We start from the raw sequence: 5,823 nt of genomic DNA on the forward strand, positions 1-5,823 counted from the left end.
TGAAAATTAAAATTCGAAAATTTTTTCTAAAGCCTCCAGGGGACTTTGTTTTCGCACGAAAAAATTTTATGTGCCCTTATTGCATCCGGACCCACAATTATAAAATATTTCAAATCATTTGAAATCCCTTGGAACTTTTTAAAGCTCTAGAAAATTCTTTGGAAGTTTTAAAACTACCCTAAAACATTTCAATTCCTTTTGAATCACATCCAATTACTGAAATATATAGAAAAATTCCTTAGAATCTTTTAAAATACCCTAAAATATCTGAAAATACTTCAAGAAGAGTCAGAAATAGGTATAGGCTTCAATTTAATAGTGATTAACCCATAGGTTAATTTATTTAACAGAAAAGTTAAGAAAGTGATCTTTTCATTTTAAAAAGTGACACAAAACTTATTGCAGGGAAAAAAGTCACTAAAAGTGACTATGTGGCAGCCCTTGTTATTTTTGACAGTTACTTAAAATGTTTCTGACAGAAATTCCTTGACTTTTGCCATTTTTTCCCCCTGACTTTGCCCTAATTTCCAGGTTTACTCTGAAAAACAAAATTAAGTTTTCAAAGGATTAGGTGAATTTGTGAAGAAACAGAAAAAAAGTATGAAAAGAAAAAAAACTAAAATTATACCCATTTTGTTTGATTTTTTTATAAATTTTCAACATTTTCCAAAAACATTCAAATTTGACATTGCTGACATTTCAAAAGCACTCTTTCCCTTGTTTTCATTTAATCTAGCCTGGAAACGTGCTCAAACGACGAACGAAAGCCCGTCCACTAAATTTGTGATTCAGTTTGCAATTGATTTCCGATTTAATTAAATTCCAATCAAATCTTCAAATACCTGCGGAGTCGACATTGAACTTTAGTCTTTATGCTCTTCGTCTATGAACGAACACAATTCAATTCAAAAGTATATTAATAACTTGAATCAGAAATACCTATAAACTCGCTAGTATAGACTCGTTAACTAGATTTTTTCCTCGTCCAGTGTCACTTCCATATTCATTTACAATGCATTATTAAGTAATTAGCTAATTAAGTTTTCCGCTGCGGAAGCCATGACGATTTTTCAAAGAACTACTTTGTTTTGAGATCGGGGTTATTTCAGGTAAAAAGGCTTACTCAAATTTCATGGCCATCTGTTCAACCTCCAAAATTATTTTTAAAAAACAGAATGGAAATTACATTCCCATTATAATAGACAATCCGAATGTGGAAATGCCATAACATTGCTTTAGAACTTTAGATTAAAGAGAGAAAATCTCCCAAATAAAAATTATCGAATGTATTATTTAAACTTAATGAGAAATTGCATTCCAGAACCACCCTAACGCTGCCCCCTAGACCATTCGAACAAAGTTGCACCACACGTCGGGAGATTGACCCAGAAAATTCGTCGCATAGTAAATAGACTCGTATGATCTTATGAATATTTTAAGATGCGAGTATAAAGGCCCATGTCTACGACCGACTGACCTAACGACCTGAGAAACGGATAACTATAATGATAATACCATCACAATAGTAAACGAGTATTTAATGCAAACATTTTAGGATTTTAAAACACCAATTAGAATTGCCTATTTTAAATCCACTTCAATCAAACAAAGACGCACCAGGTTACATAAAAAAAGCTATTTAATTATGAGTTATAAGTGTCACTGAACCATGAAAACTGGTTTGAGAAACTTCATAAATATTTAAGAATATGCAAAAACTCACAATTGTCACCTCATAATTCTTTAGCAATTAGCTTAAATTTACGAGATTGTGCAAATATTTGCCTGAACTTTTTGCAATATATTTTCTTTAATTTTTATACATTTTTCGACTTATATTGATTATACAAATAACTTATTGCAGGGTTGAAGCGGGTGACCCAAAAAATTAATTTTCTGAATTCCTTGACTTTTACCTGACCATTAATATTCAAAGACCATCATTTTAATCTTGTAACATGTTGAACATAGAATCTTTTATTAATGGAATAAAACAATATTCCACATTGATAGTAAAAAATCTTCAATTTACTTATTTCTTACATGCAAAAAAGATAACTTCTTCACAAAATAGAGAATTTCCCATAAAATAATAAATTTTTCAATAAAATAGTTGAATTTCTAACCAAATACTTAAATTTTGTACCTATAAAAATGAATTTTCAATTAAATGCGGGGATTTTCAAACAAAAAAAAGATTAAAACTCACCCAAAAAGAAGTGCATTTTCACAAAGTATTTGAATTTTCACGCAAGAGACGCGTTTTCACCAAAATGAATTTTCCAGCCAAAATAGTAATTTTTTAGAAGACGGTTGAATTTTAACAAAAAGATTAATTCTCAACAAAAAACGTAATACATAGTTGTTATTTAAAAAATCTTTAATATAATTGAATTTTAAACCAAATAGTTGAATTTCCAATAAAAAGATTAAACTTTAATCATAAATAGTTGAATAGTTAGAGATGAAAGTTCTATCAAAAGAGATTAATTTCCAAACTAAAAAAGATCAATTTTGAAACAAAAATAGAAAAGTTAAATTTTCAGTGCATATCAATGTACATTGTAATGTAATGTGACAACAAATTTGCAACCAGAGAGATGAAAATTCAAATTAAATCATGAATCTTCGACAAAAACGAATTTTTCAACAATGTGGTTCAACTTTAAATTAAGTAGTGGAATTTTTGTCCAAAAAGATGTATTTTTAACAAAATAGTTTAATTCACAATCAAAGAAAATTAATCTCCAACCAGACAGTTGTATTCTTATCCAGAAAAATTTAATTTCGGCTAAAAAAATATTTTTAAAGCAAAAAACAACTTTTCAAAATAAGCTGAATTTTCAAACAAGAAATGTTTTAGTTAAATATTCAACACAAAAATAAGAATTACCAACAAATGTTAATTTTCTACAAAAATAGTTGCAAGTTCAACCCAAAAAGATTAATTTCAAACAAAATATATTCATTTTAAACCGAAAAGGAAGATATTTAAACAAAATAATAATATTATTAACAAAAATATAATCGTCAGGAAGAAGTACTAAAAAAAAAGAAATAGAAGGAAAATAAATTATGAACAAGAATGTTATATCAGGGTTTTCGACCATAGTTCATTAAAAAAATTCCCGAATTTGTCCACGGCCTAGTTTTAATTTTACCTGGTCATTAATACGTAAAGATTTTACATGTGTAAAAATTGAGTATTAACTTAAAAATCAAGAGATAAATTTCAGAGCATTTTACTCAGTTTCTTTTAAGCGGATTAAGATAGTGTTATTTTTCTTGATTATATAATTCCGTTTGTCCTTCATAGTTGAATAATTTTGCTACCGGCAGTCCCGGTTTCAGGCACTATATACAACTATTAACAATGGTATACAAATGTGCTTTTTTTTTAAATTGCACGAATGTGCTTAGAACATGTTTTAATTTTTCTTAAGACTGACGCCATAAAATTTGATATTTCTTCTCTATGAATTACGAAGAGCCCTTCTTTACTCAGTCCAGTTTATCATTAAACGAATGATAAATATTAATTTCGTGCTAACTATCAAAATGAAACAAGAGGATCAAAATAGATTAAATTTACGCGCAATTCACGATACGCGAATTTAATCAAGAATATATTTTCTAAGATATGATCATCAAAATTTATGATTTTTTATATATAAATCTAAAGTATCTTCAATTACTATTTCAGTGAATTCAAATTATATCTGATAAGAAAATGGCACAGACATTAAATCAATACTTGGAAATATGCTTATTATAAGTTCCCTCGATCTCAATGAGGCAATTATATGACCGAGACTACACGTAACCTGTGATAATTAAAAATTACGATTTTTTAACAAATTCTCAGAAAATGTGAAATTCTTGAATTGTTAAATCCACAATAGCGTGATACGATGAAGAGCTGCAGCTCGCTTTTTTTTATCAATCGTGCTTAATATCCAAGTAAATGTAACTTTTTAACTTTCATCAGATCTACTTAAATTCCAGTTTATAAATAATATAAAAGTATACAACTGAAGACTCTTCTCGACTGAAAGGCTAGAATTAAAGATGCGATAAAATCTAAACTATGTACAGAATGGTTTTTTGAGTCAATTAAATTCGAAGAGTAATTTGAAGAAGTGATTTTCTAATTCCCTTAATCGCTTAATTCACTATAATTAAAGATACTTTCATATTACTTTCTGATTATTATTTTTACATTCTCATCCCATGAGAGTGCAATATTATTTACAATTAAATTGTCTTCATTAACCTACATTACCTACATTAACCTACAGACCTATGTAAGCTTCAGAGCCCAAAAATGCTCTCAAAACCGGGAAAATAGAGTGCTTTTTTCATGAAAATAGAAGCATAACAATGGAATATGCTCTTTTAAATAAAATAATTGTAGATATCATAACCTAAGATTTCAAGTCGAAATATATTAAATTTTCAACATAATCGTTTAAATTGCAAGAAAAATTGAACTCTTAAAAAAAATTAATTGAAGGGTGGAAAGGCAAAACAAGATAACCGACAAAATGGTAATTACGCAAGAGAGCAAAAAAAAGGTGTAAAATCGAAATCGCAATTCAAAAAATGAAATAAAGTTCAGCTTCCGAGCAGACGTATTGCTTGATCAATTATAAAAATGTTTGAATAATGTTTGAATAGATGAATCTTCAATATAAAAGGATGAATGTTATAGCATCCAACAAAATAGTGCAATTTTCAACGAAATAATTAAATTTTCAACCAAACATTTTGAACGAAAATAGATTAAAATTCTACCAAGAGATGAATTTTTATCAAAAAAGTTAATATTCAACAAAATACATAGTGGAATTTTCTACTAAAATAGTTGACTATTCCGAGAAATAATAGAATTTTTAACCGGATATGAATTCTGAACAGAAAATATAAGAGTAGACTTTTCAATTAAAAAGTATTAACTTTCAACCAATAAAGATGACTTCCACGAGAAAATTACAAATAAACAACAAATAATTCCATTTTCAAGAGAATAAATAAGTTTCTAACCAAATGATATAATTTTTAGCCAAAAGAGATCAATGCTATTCTAATAAATATAATAGTAGAGTTTTCGATTCAAAAGAATTAACTTTCAAGCTAAAATAGTTGGATTTTCTTATTGGGTTCTATTAATGCAGTTCGCATTTAAGCGTAAAAATGGTAAAAAAAGGTTAAAAAGGGAAGTTTCTTGCATATTGGAGAAAAAGAGGAATTTCTTTTTGAAATGGGGTAAGTGAGTGACGTCTGTATCATTTACATAATATTAAGACTATGACACCATAAGATTACAAATCCAAAGCTGATTATCGCTTTTGAGGCAAAACTGGGTTGCATAGTACTTTTAAATCTTGATAAATGTGCGTCAGTCCATGAATCCCTATTATAACCAATCAACTGAAAATTCGGGCATATGTGCCGGACTTGAAGTGAGAAATGATAAATTGCTGGTCTGGTTTATCTTCAAAGGACTGAGATCCGCCTCTTATCTCAGCTTCCTACTATGATGTCCGTGCTTACAGGGAGTGTATGAGCACACGAACAAAAACAGACACAAACACACACACGTGTCGGCAGTAACACGTTATTAAGTAATTAATATCGTGTTGTACTTTTTGCCACGACTTGAAGATAAACTTTTAATACAGTAGCAACTCGTGTCACCTATGCATTCAGAGAATTGACCACGTGCCACCTGACTTCACTGCTAATTCGCTAAATCATGTTGCGTCCAAAGATTAAAATCAACTTGATGAATAAAGAATTCAACACAAGAAAACTCTCTAGCCT

The 5,823-nt window shown here is 29.0% G+C and overlaps 1 protein-coding gene across 3 annotated transcripts in view; it reads right to left on the minus strand.

Moving 5' to 3' along the window:
• Positions 1-5,823, minus strand: part of LOC117168142 (RB1-inducible coiled-coil protein 1) — a 46,155-nt gene that overhangs the window by 24,025 nt on the left and 16,307 nt on the right. The gene's annotated exons all lie outside the window — the stretch shown is intronic.

The sequence above is a fragment of the Belonocnema kinseyi genome, chromosome 2, assembly GCF_010883055.1.
Source record: "Belonocnema kinseyi isolate 2016_QV_RU_SX_M_011 chromosome 2, B_treatae_v1, whole genome shotgun sequence".
NCBI lineage: Eukaryota > Metazoa > Arthropoda > Insecta > Hymenoptera > Cynipidae > Belonocnema > Belonocnema kinseyi.